The sequence below is a fragment of the Pteronotus mesoamericanus genome, unplaced genomic scaffold (genome assembly GCF_021234165.1).
Source record: "Pteronotus mesoamericanus isolate MK-2021 breed Mesoamerican mustached bat unplaced genomic scaffold, CSHL_Meso_final scaffold_85, whole genome shotgun sequence".
Lineage (NCBI taxonomy): Eukaryota > Metazoa > Chordata > Mammalia > Chiroptera > Mormoopidae > Pteronotus > Pteronotus mesoamericanus.
This window is the reverse complement of record NW_026555329.1, coordinates 61,779,284-61,803,073: the sequence shown is the minus strand read 5'-3', so window position 1 is coordinate 61,803,073 and position 23,790 is coordinate 61,779,284.

Genomic DNA, 23,790 nt, shown 5'->3' with positions numbered 1-23,790 from the left:
TGTACTAGTCAGTGGGGACAGTAGATGTCATTGAGTGACCGCGTGTACTGTGTGGCCATCACATTCAAAATGAGTGGATGCAGATTCATTGCTCCATTCAAGTGGAGCAACGAATCTGCATCAAATTTTGCATTAAGCTTAAACATTCCTTCATGGAATCTATTTGGATGATGCAAAAGGCCATAGCTATGGGCAACTGATGATTGGCAGCTTCACCACAACAATGTACCTCCTCATGCATCCCTTCCTGTGCAAAGTTTTTTGGTGAAACGTAAAATCACCCAGGTGACTCAGCCCTGCTACAGGCCATATTTGGTGCCCTGTGACTTCTGTTTTTTCCCAAAACTAAAATCACCTTTGAAAGAGAAGAGATTTCAGACCATCGATGAGAGTCAGGAAAATATAATGGGGCAGGTGATGGCAGTTGGGAGAACTGTATGAGGTCCCAAGGCTCTTACTTTGAGGGGACTGAGGCATCGTTGTCCCATTTACAATTTTTCTTGTACCTTGTATCTTCAATAAATGTCTCTATTTTTCATAGTATATGGCTGGATACCTTCTGGACAGACCTCGTACACTATAAATCCTATGCAAGTCTATTTATTTTTTAATGTGCTAGGATTCTGAGTTTATTTTTTCCTGAACCTGCTACAATTATTGTGATTTTATACTGTCTGGCTATTGATATGTAGTCATTTAACCAATTCATTGGACATCAAGTTTATTGTTTTTAAGTAAACCTCTTCCTCCCCTTCCTCTTCTTTCTCCTCTTTCTCCTTTCTGTCCTTGACTGACCTTCCTTCTTTCCTTCCTCCCTCCTTCCCTCCCTCCCACCTCCCTCTCTTCATCTCTCCCTCTCTTTTCCTCAACCTCCTTCTCTTTCTTCTTCTTTCTCCTTTCCTCCTTCCTTTTCTGAGCCAAATGCCCTTTGAACAAGTGCATTAAACTAAATATTCTTATCTGTATAAATGCTTTTCTGAAACTATTGTGTCATATTCACCACGTGAATTATAACTGTAAAAAACAAATAGTGTTTCTAAAAAAAATAATAGTCTTTTTATCGAGTATATAAACTAGAAATCATAATTTTACCACCTTATATAATAAATAAATAAATAATTTCTTTATATAAATAAAATTTTTTAAAACATTTTTGATGATTTTTAGTTTTGTGAATTCTTTAAAAATATTGCTTGGTTGGGGTTTGAAAAGACACAAATCAGGGCTGAGACCGGGTAGTGTGTTTTTTGAAAGCAGGGTTTTTAAAGTTAGAAAGGCAAAGGTGTGCATCTCTGCTTCATCACAGACAGCCTCTAAGACATTTGGTGGATTAACTACTCTAATCTTGGGACTCCTCATCTATAAAGTGATGATAATAATATTCCCTACCTGGTAAGATTAGTATGGTGGTTAAATAATATGAGTAAATTTTTTTCAGGGTGTCTAGCATGTAGCAAGGTGTTAATAAACTGTAGGTATTTTTGTAGTTACATTGTATTGCCTATCAATTCTTTTCTTTTTCCTGTCTCCTCTCTCTCTCTCTCTCCTTTAGTTATCAACAGCAAAATAGTGTAAGACAGTTCCTGCGTTCCCATATATTGGAATGGAGTGGTAGAAATAAATAAACTGCAAAGCCTATTGAAAATTTTAAAACCTGGTGGTTCTCTTTGATTGCTTTCAAACACTACAGATGAAAATAGAAAAGAATTTTGAAGATACAAACTCTACAAGGAGGTTAGAAGTTATTAAGTCTCACAAGAATAGATGCATAAAGAAACAGACCTGGGAGTAAAATCCACGATGGTTCTATAGGAAATATTATTTAAAAAACAAATTAAAATATAAAAATTAAAAAAATGATAGTGTAAAAATGTGCACACATACCTATTTGTGGGAAAGAGAGGAAATGATATAAGAAGAGAGGTGAAGAAATAAAGAAATGAAGTAATGGCTGTTTAACAATAATTTATGAGCTGTTTTTTCATTCATATGTACAACCCAGGTCATCTATACATGGGTGAATTTTTTTTCATTTGATTTCCATTTTAAAAACTTTGTATTACTTTCATATTATATATTAGTTCATACCTAAGTCTGTCTTGGTCTTTCGGGCTCCTTGCTGATACCTCATCACTGAATCTGACTAACTGGCCCTCGTCACAGACCCTCCTTAGCGTCGCTTGCCGTCCTGTCCACCGACTGTGCTCCACAGAACTGTTATGCCTTTGTGAAAGGTAGTACTTTTACATAGAATTCCTCCCTTCCACCTAATATTCATATCTCAGTCAACTTATCTCTTTCCTGGGATATCCTTATTCTTTAAATCATAATTGCACATTTTACTTGTTAGGATCTGTTATTTATGCTTTCTATTTTTATGTTTTTCTACTTCCTTTAATTGGAATTCTTCCAGTAAAGGATCTTATTTTCTGCTTCAGTTGTATCTTCCATAGTAATTAAGAGAATTGGCTCTGCTGATTGTTGATTAACCAACATTTCCCAGTTCTTAATGTTTCCATGTTAAGTACCACTTTTTTAGTCACTGACACATAATTGTTTCTATTTATACAGAAATTTACCATCACAAAAACATAACCAAACTATTCATATTTACAGGATTTTATTTGCATTTTTAAAAAAATTTTTTCTTCTAGAAAGCTTTTTTTTTTGTATTTTCACATTCTTATTTATGCACGCTCCATAAATGTAAAAGACAGTGTTGTTTTTATTTTTCAGCCACAAAGACATCCTTTCGCTCAGCCAATTGTGCCCTCTTGATTATCCTTTAAGACCTATCATCCATGTCAGGAGTTAAAGAATATTTTGTTCTCATTTATTCCACCAGGTTCTCCTTCATTAGTTTAATTTTGGATGTATTCTTGCAGTGAAGTCCTTTAATCTTTAGTCATGGTTTATTAAATCTCTTTCCTGAAATACACCACCCCTTCATCTTATATCTCAGTACAATTCCAAATCTTATGTATCTTTCAAGCTCCATTTAATATGCTATTTACTTCAAGACACCATTCACCATTCATTTTTCACCCTCTTGAACTTCAGCACTCTGAAGTTACTTGTGCCATTCATTGAACATCACATTTTGCTTTTCATCCATTCAAATTCATTGAGCGCCTTTCATTTGCTGGGCACTGCATTGTGTTATGCCATAAAGACACGAAGATGAATGAGTCAGCACCTCTGCCCTCAAAATGTTACAAACTAGTCAGGGAAACAAAAAATTATGTGGTGGGTTTAGTGATGGATTTAACCGCAACATAGTAAAGGAGGACAGAGCAGGAATACCATTTTAATAATTGGACCCCAGAAAATTATCTTTGTAAGCTTAAAAAATTATCTAAACTGAACTTAAATAATGAATGTGGAGTTAAGAGAAGGTGAGTAGAAGTATTTTAGATAGTGGGTAATGGTTAGTTTTAACCTGATAGAGCATGCAGTGCAGAGAATTACACATATTTCTGAGATTTGGCCGGGGGGCGGGAGGGGCGTTACAGAGTGCGAGCTGAGAGTGGAATGAAATAAGACAAAATAAGCAAACCATTATCCTGAATAGTACAGGATTGAGTTTAGAGGGGTGTGCAGGCCAGCAAAAGGTTAGGGTGTGATCTGTGGCTAGTGAGGGTTATTGAATTGTTTCTAGCAGAAAAATGATATGGTCAAAATTGAATTTTATATTAATTATTCTTCAAATTGTACAAAGAATGGCCTTGAGGATGTAATACTGTAGACGTAAAGACTGCTTAGGTGGCTGCTGCCATAGACCTAGTGATAGAGGAATAATGTTCAAGTTACAGGTTTGATAGCAGAAATAGAGAATACGAGTTGAGAAGTACATACGATTTAGAATCGCAAGGACTTGTTTATTTATTGGACTGGAGGGTGAGGGAGAGGAGGAAATTCAAAGATGACTCCAAGGTGTTGAGATTTATAGTGGGTCTGTAGTTTGCTAGGCAAACATAGAGGATGGAGGTTGGGGAGAGAGAAAGAGGGAGGAAGAGAGAGAAGGAGGGAGGAAAATGCAGACGTAATTAACCACAGGATGGTCATGAGAGATTAAAATTATTGCTTTCAACTTGCACTTCCATGTTATTATACTTTTGTTCTTGTTGAGCGGTGTTAAAGCAGTAGTCACAGAAATGTGAAGTGTATTGGGGGATACATTTAATCTGAGTTTACTGAAATGTATTTTATGTGGCTTCAGTTATTTGCAAGTATAATAGAGTGATAGGCATCCTGGGGCAGGGCTGGTTCCAGGAACACTCTCAGCACATGCATGGACCCATTAGCTTACCGGGCATGGTGACATTGATAATACAGTAGCTGGCTAAGTGCCTTCAATTTAAAATGTATTTCAGATTAGTCATCGTACAAGAAAACTAACAGACCATGCATAAAAAAAAAGTTGATAGAAGTTTTCCCAATTTGAAAAAAAAATTTACATTTTTACATGACATTAAAATAATGAATTATGAAATTGGAAGAAACTTTCTTAAACTATCAGCAATAAAAAAAACAAATTTCCACCAAACTTGTCAGAGGAAAGACTAAATTATTCTGTTATATCTACAGAAAAAGTCATTAAGTCATTGAATTAGGAACAGGTGATCAGAGTATGCAGCTGTAAATGTAGAAAAAGTAATATAAAAAAGTTTATTAAGCAATTAGTTTTAAAATATTAAGTTTTTAAAATGTATTTTACAACATGGTTAGCTTTTAGATAGTTTTTTCAGGATTAATAATTAGTTATGATTTTTATTCTCATTTAAAGAAATACTTGCTTTTGTACATCATGTTTTTAAATAAGGCCTGCAACATTCTTCACATCTCACAAAACCTGGGTTTTCTCTAAGGACATTGAAATTAATTAAGGGACTATGGTCAGAGCAAAGGACCAAGTGCCTACAGGAAATTAAAGACACTTAGAAGATTCGTTTGACTTGTAATGAAGAGGAAGTCTGAGATCTGAACCCCAAAATTGTAAGTGGACATTGGCCATGAAATTATAGAGATTGTGAGGACACGGAATGGAACTGCTGAAGGCCTGGGCTGCAAAGAATTATATATTCTATTTGCTAGCATGTGGCCCCACTGCTGGTCTGTATATCCCTGGAAGAGAGTGTTATTCTTTTTGTCCATTCACTGTATGTAACACAGTGCATTACACACAGTCATCCATGTTTGTGACTTGATTTCAATCAATGACATTTTATTTCATGGTTAGAATTCCACTGCCTCCATGCAAACACTTCATTGTTTTACTTGTCTTTTCACGTCATTCAACAATTGACACATTTTCCTTTTGAGCACATAATTTATTTTTGATCTCTTTCTTTCTTCCTTCCTATTTCCTTACAGCTTTAAATTGCTATTTTACTTTTTTATTTTTTACATTTGAATGGTTTCTTTGTTTTCTAGAATTTGACCTTGTACCATATATTATGTGGCTTCACTGACACATGGAATTTCTTACTCTAATTTTCTTTCTTTTTCAGCCATGACTGAGAACTTGGCATGGAATAAAATGCAGAGAAAAAGGTCTAGTTCCTGCCCCAGTGGAGCTGGACTTCATTTTATTGCACTCGCTGGATTCAAGTGTACTCTGGGCATCTTGCCAGGGATTGTCACCTGTGTGTCTCATATCAGGCCAGGTATGACTTCTTTCATCCCCTGGCTATCTGGTAACATCACTGCTTGATGGTGAGAAACATATACCATCAAGATTCTAATGCTACCAGTCTAAGAAAGCATATATACTAAATTCTAAAAATCCAGTAACATTGAACTGTCCTTTAAAGCCCAAATTCACTGCAAACGGCCATTGCTAGTTGTTTAATAAACTCTGCATTGTCTCTTTGTGTAGAAAATCCTGCTTCAAAACCAAAATTTTATAGTGATAAAAACTGTGTAAAATTCATATGGTGCCAATTAAATACATGAGCTAAAATTTTAATAGGATTGTAAGATTGTAAAAGCTGCAATGAGTAAAACCTTAAAATGAAAATATTACCTGACTTAATGTACTCAAATTTTATAAATGACACTATTGCCTGACAAACTGCTGAGTCTAGACCATGGATACATTCAAATATTTTTATTTGAATCATTAATAAATCAAGTATAAGTTTTAATTTATTATTCTATCTGTCCTATCAAATCTTTTATAATTAAGTGAACTATGCAAAGAAACATAACAAATATATCTCATATAAGAATATTTGATGTTCTACTTCTCTTCAAATTCTACCTAGAGGATTATCAATTAATTCTTTGTATCATTGGTTGCTCAGAAACAAGTAGAATCAAAGGATGAGATTTACAAAAATACACATTTGAACTTCATGGGTAGGTTTACCCCAAATCAGAGTAAGCAATCAGTTTAATAAAGAGGTCAGTTCTTAATCACAAAAACTTCTTTAAGAATCTAAGTGAAGTTCTGGTAGGGAACATTTTGTGATGCGATTGGACCAGATGGCCAGTAAACATGAACATCGCCTTCAGTGTTCATGTTTAGGGAATATAACTTCCACACAGCAAATAAGATATATGTCTGATCTTCTAATAAAAGTTTTCTGATGTTGTGCCCCTAGGTTTGTCTTCACCTCGAAGGCAGTCAAAGGTGATAGATTTGTTATAAAAATGTTAGTTATACTGAACTCTTATATTTAATTTTACTACCACTTATTAAACATTTATTATAAACTCAAACCAATATGCCACATACTTTCTGAGTATTATAATTAAACCAAAAAACATCTCTCCAGAATATAAATTATTGGCTTCACTTAGGATTAGGGAGAATTGGCTTAAAGAAGTCAAGGTAACTTGCCTAAAAATCACACAGCTAGTAAGTAACACAGAGATGTTATTCCATGAAAATCAATAAAAGAGTACATTTGGAAGTGATAGCGCACTATGATTTAAGGCAAAGATGACTGTACCACGGTCACAGCATCCAAGGCCTCAGAGGCTTCCTCTCTCAGTACCCAGAGGTGGCCGGATCCGACCCGCCTTTCACTGAGGCACATTCCAGAAAGCCAAATTACTAACAAACAGATGTGTAGCCGTGTATACATTCTGGAAATATTCACAATAATACTCTCTGCTCTTAAGGAGTTTGGAAGAAATAATTGGTAGCCATTTTATTCATTTACCAAGGGAAATCATATTCACGAGGTGTGGACAAACAGGAAGTGCCTGGAGATCATGGTATCTGAGGAAGAAGAGTCAAACAAGTCACACTGTTAATGGTGTTACTCTAAGATGGCTAAGACTGCATTCAGATTGACAAACAATCTTGTATGTATTAATACAGTTAATTTAGTTACTAGAAAGTTCCCAATCATTTCCTTTTAAGTTGTTGAGAACCTATTTTCTAATGCATGGTATGGATATTCCATAGCTCAGAGGGTAAGTGTGTAACCCTAATTTTCTAGTTAGTGCAGCTTCTAAGTACTGACCAGGAAATCAAATTTTTTTTTTCTTTTACAAGTATTTATTGATCACCTGTGTACCAGATACGATCATGAATAATTGTATTTTATGCAACTTATACTCCTCTTTTAGGAAATCAAATTTTGACTCCAGTGGCCATTGAAAGCTATTTGTCAGGAATAATGTCATTATAAGCTATTTGTGCTGAATTAAAGAATATTTACTTTGGGTACAACTACAAATTCTTGAACTGACAATTTCAAAGGGAAAATAGAAATCTCTGGATTGCTAATGTGGCAATAAGAATGAACTTGTATGATCAGTCCAGGGGATTTTTTTTTAAGTAAGCATTTTGGGAGCACCATAAATGAGGCTGTTCAATTGTGGCTGGATTCTAATGCAAATCCAGGCTACCCAAGCATGGAAGACAGCAGCACTTGGCAAACACTGTGTTCTTTATATTCTGGATAAGTCATTTATCAAACTCTTCTTTCCTCTATGAAATGCACTCATACACCATGGAGAAAAAGAAATTGGTAGTGATGGAGTATAACTCTGGAATCTTCTGAAGTTTAGTAGAATCAAGTAAAACATCAAAATCATCTGTAAATTAACAGTTTGCCTGCTTGTCGAAATAAACAAGAAAGACATGTTCGTGTGGTTGCTAAGCAAACAAAGTCATTACTGAAATATTTCATGCCCTAGTCCACGAGCCTGTCAGGTGCCCTCTCAGAATCCACTCCCATAAAGCACACCACTCTTTAACCTCAAACTTACAGAAATGGCAACTCGTTGTGAAAACTGCCAGTTATTCAATATCTCAAAAGAAGAATAAATATGTATGCAGAGCCCTGGCCAATGGGGCTCAGTTGGTTGGAGCATCATTCCACATGCCAAAAGGTTGCAGGTTCAATTCCTAGTCAGGGCGCAAATCTTGGCTTCAGGTTTAATCTCAGGTCACGGCACGTATGGGAGGCAACCGATGGATGCTTTTCTCTCTCATAGCAACGTTCCTCTCCCTCTTCCTTCTTTTCTCTCTAAAAAAATGAAAAATATCCTTGTACTAGGATTTTTTTTAAAAAAAGGGGTGGAGAGACCATATTTTGTAGATACTTGAGCCAAATACTCATTACTAGGGTTTGTTTTTTTTTAAAGTCTGGAGTGGAGGCATTTAGAAATATCATTTCAAGTCAGAGAACTTTTGCTTTATGTTATTTCAAAAAGGAAGAAGGCATTTCTTCATCACAGTATTTAAATATTAACAGAAGATTTAAGAGGGGTAATGAGTATAAATCTTAATCCACAATCTTGAAGATACAAGAAATGTCCTATTATTTTCTTTAAATCAAATTAAATCTTATCCAAACCTCTGTCCAACAATTGATACACATTTAAGTAAATATGGGAGTTACTCCCCTTTCCCCTTTTATAACGTGATGATGCAGAACTACCTGGTACCAAAACAGGCAAATGCCCTCTGCATGAGTCTGTTATGTTGCTACTGGTCTGATAATTGCCAAAGAGCAAAGGGTCACTTTTCAATGTCCTTGTCACATTGCCAAGGCTGGAATCAAGAACCTTGGTGGGAATTGAGAATACCAGTGCCCTGAAATCAACCTTTGAAGAAAGGGGCATAGTCACTCATGGAAAAGGATGCAGATACAGAAAAAAAATTCACTCAATATATCAAAAACCAGCCAAAAACAAGCACAAATAAATGTAGTAGACATTATTCCTGCACCAAATGCTTTGTTTAAATTTTGTTCTTGAGGTCCAGATTTTTTTACTTTTATTTTGTAATGATTTTAGACTTACAGAAAAGTTTTAAAACAGTGTCCATTTACCCTCACCCAGCCCCCTTAATGTTAACATCTTACATAACCCCAGTAAAATGATCAAAGCCAGGCAATTACATTGGGTTCTGTGGCTCAGTTGGTTGGAACACCATCCCATAACCAGCAGGTTGCGGGTTTGGTTCCCAGTCAGGGCACAGACCTAGCTTTCAAGTTTGATCCCCAATCCCAGTAAGTACGGGAGGTAACCGATTGATGGTTCTGTCTCCCACTGATGTTTCTTCCTCCCTTTTCCTCTCTCCCTTCTTCTCTCTCTAAAAGCAATGAAAAAATGCCCACAGGTGAAGATTTAAAAAAAATTAAAAAACACAAAATAGGAAGTTAACATTAGTACAATGCTATTAATTAAAATATAGAGCTTATTCAAATGTCACCAGGTTTTCCTCTAATGACTTCTTTTTTAGATTTGGTCCAAGATTTCATGCTGCATTTAGTTGTCCTGTCACTTTAGGCTCCTCCAACCCATGATCATTCTTCAGCCTTTTTTAACCATTCAGAACCTTAACACTATCAGTCAGCATTGGTCAGTTAAGTTATAGAGTATCTCTCATTTTGTTTTGATATTTCTCTTCTACAAACACAATGATAGAGTATCATTTTGTCTGTTGTTATTTTAATGGAATTATACACGTTTAAAGACAACAGAAGTGATCTTTTGCTCTTCTCAGTGCATGTCAGAGGGTATAAAATGTTAGTAAGTCTTATTATTAGTGACATAGCTAGTGATCACTTGGTTAAGGTTCTGCGTTCGGATCTTGAGTCTCTCCACTGTAAGTTACTCTTTGACCACTTGTAATTAATAAGTACTTGGGGGGAAAATATTTGAGGTTATGCACATACCATTCAATTCCCCTCAAAGTTTCATTCACTAATTTTAGCCTCCATTGGAGTGTCACGCCTGCAACAATTATTAACTATGGTGTTTTGCCAAGAGTAATTTTCCCTCTTATTCTTCTATAATGATTAATTAACATTTTTATTAAGGAAAAGCTGTTTTTTCTTATTGATTTTTTAAAAATGTATATCACAATGGACTCATAGATATTTATGTTATTCTTTGGATTATAATCCAATATTAGCAGGAGTTCAGGATTTTAAGCTGTAATTTTCCTTCTTTCCTTCCTTCCTTCCTTCCTTCCTTCAAGTTCCACATGTTCCAATTTTCTATTGTGACTATATTTTTCTCTGGTCTGGTTCATTGTAACATGTCTATTTATTCCATTTCTCTGTTGATTCCTTTAATTTTCCTTCTCAGTCTTACCATAATTCCTCCTTTTAAAAGTTGTCTCTAATATTTTGTCATTCTTTTTTTAAAACTTAATATCTTGTCTCCCCTTTCTTCCTTAGTATTATATTTTTCCCCATTTCCCACACTCCCTTTTATTTCTGTTTACTCTTTGTATAGGGGCTGATGGGCAGAGATATTTTGTCCAGTATGAACAAAGATAATTTGCCTATTTCCATATTTTGAAAAGAGTCCATTTGTTCTTTTGCGTTTCAAAGTGAATGGGAGCAAATTAAAGAAGTCATTCTCTATTTTAGCAGGTAGACTAAGGTGACTGTTAATGACACTTCTCTTTGGTGTATTATTGTGGTTGATTTCAGAGAGGGATTTCAATACTTTTGTCAACATATGCTTATTTTATCAATCTTTGAGGTAAAAAAAATTTAAAGCAATTAAAAAATAAAAATAATTTAATTTTCATGCACATTTTTTCAAGGAAATTAAAACAAAATTTTGTCTTTTGTATCTCTCCATAACAATTGCTTATCACCTATATACTCATAGTTAGAGCCATATCAAATACATAAATTTTCTCTATCCTTACCAGAGGTTATAAATCTGACCTTATTTTTTCAAGTACATCAAAAAACACATCTGTGACACATGTTTTATTGTGTCCCACACAATAGAGAAATATTAAAAGGAAAAGAACAAATGCATAAACTCTGTACTCCTTGAGAATTTCTTACAAAAGCTTATTCTGGAAGATTTCCTTATTACAAATTACTAGAAATACCTTTACAAGGATGGACAAAGGGAATTTTACTTCAGTGAGAGAGCAATAATCCAAACATATCTAATCATATGTACATTCTTTATTTATAAGATAGGCTTAAATCTTTGAAATTCCAAATGGCTCATTATAGCCAAAAATAATAAGTAGAAAGAAGAGATTTTTAAACTAAACATAGTGCAAATTTATCAGTGAATAATTTTAAAAGTTTGAATGTATTTTAAAATACTTAAATTAATAAACATAAAACTTACACATGCATTTTTTAAAGTATAATTAAATTATTATTTTTAAAACATTATTTAAAATTCCCTAATAATCCTGAGGCCATCCATTTACATACTAACAACTCAGAAAATCTGTGTCCTGAAACTGTTTTCTATTAGTAAAAGAATCAGCTATTATAGTTAAAAACAATTTTTATTCCCCCATAGGAATTACACATGAAAACCTAAGAAAAAAATATGAAGGTCTTATGGAAAGGAGGCAAAGTTTAGCTTATAAATATTAACGACTCTTTATAAATAAATATGTGGATGTCATAATCCTGTATAGAAAAACAATATGGCAAAGTTGTGATAGCTCCTTCCAATTAATTTGCACATTTAAATACATTCCAAGCCAAATCTTAAAAGATACTGCTTGAACTTGACAAATGAATCCAAAATTCATCCAGGAGAAGAAAAATTACACATAATTAATTTGAGTACAGTAACATAAAATAAATACAAGAGGTGGAGACATGTCTGACAAATTTTAAACTGCATTTTAAGGTCACAATATATCAGTCTATCCCTATCTTGCATGTGTTTCTGTAAAAAATAAGTAGTTTTAAAAATTCTTGTCTAAGGATACATTTATTGATTTTAGAAAGAAAGGAAGAGAGAAAGAGAGAAAAATCAATGTGATAGGGAAACATCCATCGGTTGCCTCTGATACAAGTCCCACCCAGGGGACAAGCCCACAACCAAGATATGTGCCCTGACCAGGAATCGAACCAGCAACATTTCAGTGCACAGGACAACACTCCAACCAACTGAGCCAATCTGGCCAGGGCAAGGAATGGATATTTTGACCCATGTTGGGATGCTCAGAATTTAGATATACAATCTACTGGGATGTGTGAAGTAAAAATTACTTTAAGAACTTGCTTCTTGTTCCCCTACCAGTATTGAAGAGTGCATCACTACTGACAGAAAGTGCCGTGAGCAAAGCAAAGTGGCCATGCAACTCTTTCAAGTCTCATACCCAAAACATGCTATTTAATTGGAAAAAAATAATTTTCAAATAGCTTAAGTAGCATAGTGAATGATGTTGATTATTTTAACTGTAACTGGAATGCTTTTTCAGGTCACCCAATTTTTTCAATGTATATTGTTTAAAACTCAGAGGTAAAACTTTAACAATTTATTTTAAATGTAGCACATTTTATTCAATAAGATATTTAGAACCTTTTTATAAAGTAAGAGGAACTCTTTATACCAATAACTGGTGATGCTAATTTTATTTCATATTATAAAATCTTTATCTCCTACTAACAAAAAATAAAACTACATGCAGGTGCCAGGTTAAGTATATTTTAGCAGTATGTGCTTTTCTCTTTCTCCTTTTTTCAGCATACTGGAAATATTTGATCATGTTAACTAATTAACCTAATTGAACTATGTCTGACACTTATATTTGACTCACATTTAATTATTTCCAAAAACTGAAGTTCAAAATTCATTAACCATACAGTGGTACACTAATTATTGTGCTCCATTCCCTCTTATATCCATGTCTGAGCCATGCAGCTGTGCCCTGTTCCCTCCTTATGAACCAACCTTATTTCCCAATCCTAGGTTTGGCCTTGTGACCTGCTTTGACCAATAAAATGACAAACAATATGCCAATTTCTAAGCCTAAGCCACAGAGGCTTAAGTCTTTTTTTGATTCTGCCCTCATCTTGTGCAGGACATGCCCAGGCTAACCTGCTTATCTTAGAAAAACAATGAGAAATACATAGAAGAAAGTTGAGCCAGGCCTCTGAGCCCAGCCTAGGTCAGCTCCCTCCGAGGCAAGTTAAAGTACCTAGCTAAGAATCACCCAGTCCAGGCTAGCCTAGATCAGATAACACTAGAAATAAATGTGAGAAACAAATGTTTACAGTCGTCAGACACTGATGGTCTTTGGTTGGTTGTTTTGCAACAATGTTGTATCAACAGCTAACTGATAAACCCTCACCTGTACTGAAAGATGGCCAAGCCTTATATTATTCCCCATGGTTTTTTTCCCCCTCAGAGTTTATACTTATTTCTTTTTCCCCCCTCACCATTTATCCCGCCTATACCTGTAACAGGGCACAGCAAGGGCCCCCGCAGAGGGAGATTTATAATGGGGTCCAGAACTTGGGGTGTTCAAGAAAAATATAGGATACTCTCCCCCTGACCACCAAGGTGGATCTGCCATGGGCAACTGGGAGACAAGATCTTAACAGGGCCACTGAGAGTTACTTTGCATGTCAGTAAGAGGAGAATAACTTCACATCTCATATGCAAAGATGTTTATTTTGCATATCAACATGGCTAACTAGGAAGGTTTGTGTAACTTAAACCCAGGATGTAACTGGGCAAGCAGCTCCCCAAGTTGCAGCACCGGCCTGGGGAGTCGGACAGGGCGTTGCAGGGAGGATTCGAGCCCGGGGGTTTGGATCCCGGTGTGGCAGCCATGCTAGAGGCTTTTGACCACATGGTTTTGGGAGCAGCGTGGGGGCTCCCTTTACCACGCACGTTGGGAAGCAGGAAAGCTAGATGCAACACCCATGCAGGCGGCTCCCTCGGTTACAGCGTGTGTGCGTGAGAGCTCGGAGATGGTTTGCTCCACGCTGTGAGGGAACAACGCGAAGACCAAGAGGGAAGGAAAGGGGAGAAAGGACTCTTGCTAGTGGGTCAGGAGAAGGTAGCACGTGGTCCTGAACTAAGATCTGGAGATCGAGGCAACGCAGCGGATGGTACTGGAAACAGCCAGAGGCCTGCCTAGCCGAGCCCTGGATTTCTCTTCTTTTTCGTCTAAAGGACGGTACCCCTGAATAGACTGACTGGCCTGACTGGGCAAAAGGGCCAAAAGGACACAGGCAGGACTGTGTGTGTTGGTGGGTGTTTTAAAGGGATTTTGATATTTCACTGCGACATTTAGCGATTATTGAAAACCTGTATAACTATTCAACAAAATCAACTAACAAACAAAATAAACCACAGGCAAGGAAACATGGAGCAGACTGAAAGTGACCAGAGGGGGAGGGGAAGTAGGACAATGGTGGAAAGAAGGAGAAGGGACTAGACAAAGAACATGTATGAGTGACCCATGGACATGGACCACAGAGTGGGAATTGACTGTGGGAGAGGGGGGTGGGGTGGGATGGGTGGAGGAGGGCAAAAGGGAAAAAATTGGGCCAGCTGTAATGGAATCAACATGACATGAAAATAAATAAATAAATTGTTAAAATAAATAAAATAAAACATCATTTTTAATTTAAATGTTTTCAAGAAAAACCCGTATAACTTTTGAATAAATAGTTCCTTTTCTTTTCACCAAACTCTGCCACTGAGAGCCATAATTTTTAAGGGGGGCGGACAAAGGCCCTAGAACAGAAGGACCCCGGGGAAGGGGCGGGCATTGCTCCGGGAACAGCATGGGGGCTCCCCTCCCCGCAACGCGTCTGCGCTCAGTGACACACCCACTTCCACCGCCACCCACCCCCTTCTCCTGCACTCCCCACACTACCGTCCGTGTCCATGAGTTCTTTCTCCTTTTTTAGTTTTTTGCTCAATCCTTCCAGCCCTCATAAGCCCCCCTCACTAGAGCTGTCAGCCTGCTATCCCTCTTGCTTTATAAAGGACGTGGAGTTTTAGCTAACCGTTTTACTAAATTATTACAAACTAAGCAATAAGACACAGCTTACTGATTTATTATATTTTTTGTAACACATCTACTATTCATGATTGACATCATTTTAATCCTAATGGCTGGTTATGGCAATCTCTCTATCTCTCCATGTATATATTTCATTTATTTCCTCAAGGCTTTTTATAATAATGTTTGAAAAGCATATTAATACATTTGTTTGAATTGAAACTTAAAGGCAAGATTTTTCTGACAGAATGGAAACCTGATTAGCTTGGGGATCCTTTGCTGATTAGATTGCAGGGCAGACATTCTCCCTTATTTAATAAGTTAATTGTGCAATGCCAAAGCATTGATAAAAATATATTTAAAGTATATAATAAGACAAAAATAATACAAAATAGTAAATTAAAAAGAATGTAATGAAATAACATTTTGTTGTTTATTCTAACCCTTCTCGGCATATCAGGTGATATAAGACACCTTTCAATAAAAGTAACAGATGTAATTTATAGTCATTCAGTATGTGTCCATAAAGCTTTTTTGTTAAATACCAAATATTCAGAAAGTGTGGTCTGTGATGACTGGGCAACAAATTATTTTTCAAGTCAGGTGGTTTCCAATTCTCAGCTTTTGCAAATTTGAAATGAAACTTAATTAAAAGTAACTAAAAATAATTTTTGGTGATATATCACTGTGGTTTTGGCCTTCAAAGTTGTGTAAACCAGTCGACATTAAAAATCATTTTTTTTTAATGATAGATCACTGTGATTTTTGGCATTAAAGGAATTGAATGGCACATCTATGAAAAACAAATACAAGTTTTGTGCATTCCCGTCTATGGATTTCTGTGAAAAATTTTCATCTATAACAACAAGACAGATTGGAATACAGTTTATGTACCACTCTGTTCCACTCTAGCAATTTTTTAATCATTCACAGAAACAAGAGCTAATTGAAAAAATACCACTAATCTCAATGAGAAATGCATTTCTAATAAAATTTTACTTTTAATGTTCAATAATTATATAGCAATATAAACGCTATACTTACAATTCATAGTAATAATACTAATTACTCAAGCCAGAATTTTTTTAAAAATGTTTATAAAATTTAGTCAATAAACTTTTCTACTATTTATATATATTTTTTGCAAAGAATAATAGGATCATCAGTAAAAGTCTTTCAAGAATAAAATTGAATTAAGATAAATTTTATGGTTAAAAATATAAAATATGAATTCAAGAGGAAATAAAAGCAAAAGCGGTAAAATTCCTGAATATCACAGAAGAAATTGATGCATCGTTTCTTAAATTTTGGATATTTAAAAGAATAATATAACTATTTTTATCAAATGCTAGAAACCCTATCTATGTAAACTCATTATGAAAAGTCTTAGATCTCAAGTTAAAAATGGTCAAGAGGATACAGATGTTTCCAAAAATTAGATGCTTACGGACTTGGTCTCTGAGAGCCCCTTCAGTCCCCGCCATTCTGCAAGCACTCACCGAAACCTTTCTCTCTTGCGTTATGCTAGTATTTTGGTGGCATCTTTTATGTAAGCTTTTGGCAGAAAAAGAGACCCTTGAGTCACCAGTGAGAGAACAAAGTATGGATAATGCATGTACGATAAACAGGCCAATACGAAACACTAGCAGCTAATTTTTCCTGAGCTTTTATCATGTTACAGGTTCTGTTCTATATACATTAAACACTCATTTGACCTTCACACCTACCATGTGAGGTAACTACAATTGTTAGCCACATTTTACTTATTAAAAGTAGGGCTCAGAGAGGCTAATTAGTGCACCCACAGTTCTATAGCTACTTAGAGCGAGATGGGCATAGAAACACAGCCAGCCTCACTTAGTATCCCAGGATGGGAACTGCCCCAGTGTTTCCCTTTTCCCTTTCCTGGTAACCCTTCTTCCCTTCCCACAACCCCTTTATCAATGCTTCCGCCACTCATTCCACTCTGTGCCCATAAATAAAAGACTGGAAGGACATACACTAAAGATTAATCTCATCAGAGATCATCTGATGATCTCTGGAGCCTGGTTAAACCAGTGATAGTTGTTTTCTTAATTACTAACATGTTCTAAATTACAAAGGGAAAATAAAAACATGCATCAGGTTAGCTCATTGTTCAGCACATGGTCATTCTGTTTCCCCCATTTCTATGGAGAAGCAAGCATCCCTGTCTCATTGGAAGTCAGTTTGGCCAGGAAATATGCTTTGGCTAGAGAATGTGGAAAGGAGTGATTTTTGGCTAGTGAATGTGGGAAGAAGTGTGCTGTCCCAAGCCAATGCCTCAAGAGGCATCTTTCATTTGCACCCGCACATCTAGCAGCTCCTGACCTCTGCCAGGAGAAGATGCCTCAGATGACTGTACCCCTCTAGCCTGCGCTTACCCACAGTCTGTAGCCAGAAGCAGAGATACTTCAGTCTACCCGTACACATGGGAGAAAGAGATAACAGCTATATTTGGGGTTTGGGTTTTGCACAGTAAACTGAGTAACACAGTATATGCCTACTATGCTTAAAATATTCTCTTTAGTTATCATGCATCAAAAAATTTACTTCCAAAAATAACAAACTTATACGGTGCCTCTTATGATACTTTGGAGTTCTTAATCATTGGCATTGCACATTCATCTCCAGTGCACTTGTTCTGTGAGCATTGATTCATTTGTTGGTGTTTTATTTTACATGTAAATTAGACGTTCATACACAAAAAAGAGCTGGAGCTAGAGCTCATTTTCTAAAGCACTTTCATTCTGCACTTACCTCTGCAAAGCCCTTTCTTTATCCATGTAGGGAAAGCTGGCTGAGCAACTCCATTCTGTCTGCACTGAGGACAGCCACAGGTCTTCTGGCTGCAAACAGTAAGGTGTGAGTTCAACTTTCTGGCACTTAGATGCCCTTGGTTAATAACTCTGCACACCATGGCAGTTTTTCAGTGTCCCTCCAATAAGAGTAAAACCCAGGCTTAAAAAAAAAAATCTCTGCTTGTTATTTGTAAAACTTTGGAAATTTATCACATCAACTCTTGTCAGGTGGTCATTTACCTAAGTGAGGCACAATCACAATGAACCTTTCCGTTCCAAGAGTAAAGCTATTGCTGTGGGTTTGGGGAGTGAGGATCACATTTAATGGAAGGTTAGTTGGCCGGTTTTCTCCTTATTCATTATCCTGGCTTATTTATACAACTAGTTTCAAGAAAAGAACAGAGATACCTGCCATGAATCTGAACTAACCAAAGAAGCCACTCCACCACTTCAGACATCAGGAGTCAGTGTGACTAATACAGAGGGTGGGGATAATAAAGGGCTGCTAACAAAGACCTCCCTAACAGAGAACTGGCATGTTGGTCTACGTTTAAATTAATCCCTTATGCCATTTCTCTTATGATGCCCCCAGTTTGCTTGACAAAACACCGCTGGAAACCATCTATCTGGGAGAGAGTCCATGAGAAAGCTTTCATGAGGTTGCCTTCTACTGTTCAAAGAGAAGAGTCACCATGGATTATTGATTGGAAGACAAAGTGGAAAATAGGAAAATATCCCTTCTTCAAAGGGAGTCTGTCTATGCCTTTCATTTCCTCACTGGGTAGGCAGTCTTTACAGTTAAAAGGTTTGTACAGGAATCAAAAATAACAAAGCCTCACCTACAATTGTTCCAAATTGGAAGATATATATAAATATAATCATTTGTATGACAAAGGTCTAGAGAGATTAAAAATAGTGAATACAGGTTAAAGGAGAACTTAATGATCATAGTTTAGCTCTATAACTTATTATTTTTGACAGAAACAGCTTCTTTGAAAAGAAACAATGTTTATAAAACCTTTCTGATTTGACCTTCTAATGGCAGTAAAATTGAGTTTAAAAATTGGTCATGGATGCTTCCCAGCTTTAATCTTTCTGATGTTGTAGAAAACTGCTCATTTTCATAATCACTTTCTGTAAAGGAACTGCTAAAAGTGGTTTAACTCAGTGAAGTCAGTTAAATGAAGTTGTCAGTTATTAAGCTACAGAAAACTAAGTAGAAAAATTGTGATACCCAGTCCTATATTTTATGATGTAAAAGAACTCCAAGACAAGATAGTTAATTTCCAAAGGCAAAGACTCTTCTGCAACATGTCCAGCACAGGGCCTGACAAAGAGACACTCAACAATGTTCTTGGACTGAACTGATTAGACCTCTTCAAGCTCTCTAATCATTTGCTAGAGAAGATATTAAGTAGAATAAAGAGCACCAACTAAAGAAAAAGGGGGCCAGGTGTTTAGTGAGGAGAGTTGCTATTCCATTAAACAGTAGCTTGACCTGGAGGCAAGGAGATTTGCATGGGAAGGGGCTGGAAGAAACCAGAATCATGAACAGATGTGTTTTCCCACATGGGAATTCCTACAGCTGTGCAGAGGCATAGAGATCAAAGGTCATGTTATTTACACTTTAAGTTTCAGTTTCTCTGAGCTACCTAATTCAGAGAATTTTAATGGAAATAAACTAAGTAAAGTTTGTACAGTGCTCAATGTGACCCCTAAAATAGAGTAATAATATCCTCTATTGTTTATAGAGCGGATTCAGAAGTTAACTTTAGATACCAAGGTACTGGGCATCCAGCCTGCAAAATTCAGTGTAAGACCTTGGGAAGTGTCCTTCTTTTGCACAACAGTCCATCAGTTCACTGAATGGCCGTACCGCTGGTCGGACCCAGGGGAGGGCATATAGAAAGTCCTGACGTGACAGAGACTGTGAAGCGGCTGGGCCAAGGTAGGCATTCCCCGGTTGGAGGGCCTTAGAAGTGCTACAAGCTATGAAAATGGCATAGATGATAATTAGGCAAATACTCTAATATTGATTTTTCCTTGCACCTAATATGATGCATGTATATATTCTTCTGTGGTGAAGAATCTGCCAATCGACTGTGCAAACTACTGCCAGTCTAACATCAGAATTTTAAAAGATTCCCCCTACTCACCTGATTAGCTTTAATAATAGTAAAACTAGTGTTTTCCAGGGAAGGGAATTGGGGGGCGGGGAGAGGCAGATATTATAAGATTGCTAAGGGTTTTTTCAGATTCTTGAACCAAGTTTTCAAATTAGGTACTGTGTATGTATTATGTTTCTCAAAACACAGTAGAGTGAATTAGTTAAAAGAATAATTTAATAAAAACAGGGCTTAGAGATTTTAATTACCTCTCTTAGGTCCCTGCATAGGTGTCTGTCAGTCTGTCAACATTTAACCTTTATGTATGAGTCTTTGTCCCATGGTTGAAAGACGGTATAAATCAAAGAATGTAGAACTCACAACCTGTTTCCAGGGAATGTCAAATGTAGACATGATAATTTCAAAGGGAAAATTACCTGGTTGTTATTTTTCCTAGTCCTGCTTTTCAATAATGTTGATCTTTTTTTTTCATTACTTATTTTTCTTTTATATGTCTACTCAGGATAACTGCATTACTGGCCATTGATATTTCTTCCTGTGAGCAATTTATAATAGAAAAGAAGATGGAAAAGTCAGGACACTACGAGGTGTCTGGGAGAGAGAAAAGAGGTTATCCCAAAGGGAGGCAAAACAGATGGACAGTAACAAAGCCGTGGCATGGAGGAAGGCCCATCTCCTTCTAGTTCATTCCAGCCCTGATATAGAACAAGGTGTTTTCTTCATAACTCCATTTTCACGTAAGTTGCACACATTTCCTGCCCTCTGTTCTGGGATCTCGGAAGTGGCAGTTGGTTGGTATATTGCTTGCAGGCGATGGTTTAGTGGAACTTTTGCTCTAGGACAGCTTGTGTGTTAAGTCCCTTACACTTTCTCCTTGGTTTTGGCAAGAAAAGAGTCTGATTCTCAAGCCCCCTTTCAGGAACTTCGTTTTTCACTGCTTCTTTTTCAGGTGGTATGAGACACAGCAATACCTTCCTGCCCCATATATATGCATTCTATGAACCCCTTTTCTTACCCTGTCTTATCTAATTTTTGGAAAATGAAAAACTCATTCTCTGTACAGATATCCAAATTCTTGAGTGTTCTTTGCGAAGTTGCTTGGTATGGGGAAGGGTGACTCAGATATATGTGAGCAAAGGAGGGAAGTAGTAAACTAAAAATGCACAGAATAATATTTGGATATATTTTTGCAATAAAAAGCATGAAATTCCCCCTACTGTATTACAGGAGAGATGGTCTGGGAAGTTGACTCCTTTCTTTTTCTTTCTATGTATCAATTCTTATGCTTGCATGTGTGCATATGTAAAAACACACACACAAACATCCTTCTCGTTCTTTTCTACACACTGGTGAATATCACAACTCTCCTTTTATAATAATCTTCAGAGAAGAATAATAAAACCTGCTGAATGCTAGGATTTCTCACCTGATCTATGGCAAAACTTCCTCATTGATCTTTCTGCCTGCAGAAAGTAGCTGTTTTAGTCTAATATTCTCCATACTATATAGACTGCGTGTTTCTCAAAATCAATCAACTCATTATCTGTCTAAAACCCTGCAATGTGCCCAGGCAAGTTGGAAGAATAAGAAACAAATTTATTCTTCTACCTGATATAACAACAAAAAAATTAGAAAGAAATAAAACAATAACAGGGTAGAGCAAAAGTAGGTTTACAGCTGTGAGTACATGAAACACAGAGTTTATTTTTGTTAATTCTTGTATTATTTTTTATATAAACAACTGCAAACCTACTTTTTCCCCACCCTGTATTTTTGGATACAGTGGAAATCAATTTTAAAAAAAGTCAGTGATCTATGAGAGATGGGGAACAAATGAGGCAAGCCTTACAATTGCCCCCACTTTACTGCCTTGAGCCTTACTTACAATTGCCCCAACTCTACTGCCTTGAAAGTGTTTCCAGGTTTCAGCATCAGAAGAGAAATCCAAAGTACAGCCCAGCTGACTCCCTGCATTAAGAAGACAGTTCAGAGTCTGGAGAGACCACAGTGGCTTAAGTACACAAGACAGGGTACAAAAGAGTAGAGTGCTCAGAGAGAGAATTCAAGAGACACGTGGAGTATCCCTTTTGAGTATTCAGCTGAGTACTGTGAAGAACTACTTGAAAGGATCTGAAGGAACAGTTGCTGAAACTCACATAGGGACAGAACAGAGCCTACTTCTACCAGCCAGACTGGGAAAACTCGTAACTAGGTCGAACAATCAGAAGGTTCTTCCTTGATTGGTGAATAATTAGAGTTAGACCAGACTTCTCTGGGCTGGCTTAACAAATGATAAAAGCGAGAATAAACTGTAATTTAATCACATCTCAGATCAAATCTCAGGAATACTTATAGGGATATAAAAATATTCAGCACCAGGAAAGATCAAATTCATAATTTCTGGCATATAGTAAAACTTTACCAACTATGTAAAAAAGCAGGAAAATGAAATCCACAATAAGGAGAAAATTCAATAAATTGAAACTGAACCAGACCAACACCAACATTAAAATTAACAAAGGACATTGGAAAGGTAATTATAACTGCTTTCCATATTAAAAAAAAACTAAAGGGAAGGTTGACTATGTTAGAGACATGAAAGGTTTAAAATACACCCAAACACAACTTCTAGAGCCCTGGTGTTGCTCAGTGGATTGAGTGCCGGCCTGCAAAACAAGGGGTCGCCAAGGCACCTGCCTGGGTTGTAGGCCAGGTCCCCAGTGCAGGGCATGGACACACTGATGTTTTTCTCGCTCTCTTTCTCCTTCCCTTCCCCTGTCTGTAAAAATAAATAAATAAAACCTAAAAAAAAAAAAATAAAAAACTTTTGGAGATGAAAACTGCAATGCATGAGATGAAAAAACACTGAATGGGATTAATTACAAAACATATATTGTAAAAGAATAGTTCAGTGAACTCGAAGACATAGAGGAAACTCCACAAAGAAACAGAGGAAAAAGACAAAACGAGTGAACAGAGCATCACAGACCTGTGAGAGAACTTCAAGTTACCAAATATATGTGCAATTGAATTCTGAAGGAAAGGAAAGACAGGAGAGTGGGGCAGAAAAGATATTTGAAGAAATAATTACCAAAAAATTTTCCAAATTTGATTAAAGCTATAAACCTACAGATCAAAAAACCTCAATAAATGCCTCAATAAGTATTGGATACATTAAGAAAACTATGCCAGTTTACATTATGATTGAATTGCTTACAACCAGTGGAAAATACAAAGTTCTAAAACACATGAAATATTTAAGGAAATGCCTATTGGACCACAGTAAGATACCATCACATATCTGTTCAAAGAACTAAAATTAAAAAGGCTGACCATACCAAGTGTTGGTAAAGACTTGAAAAAGCTAGAACAAGAGTTTCTAGTACATTTCTTGTGGGGTTGTATAATGATATAATCTTTGAAGAACATTTTGGCATTTTGTACAAAGTCAAATATATTTGGGTCTCTGTACCCTTGGGTTCCATCCACATGAGCAGATTCAACCAAATTTGTATAGAAAATATTTTAAAATATATGTTGTTGCTAATGTGTTCTATATAGTTAGGCCTTCAATGGTTGCATCTGTATTAAACATTACATACCATTTTCTTGTCATTATTCCCTAAACAATACA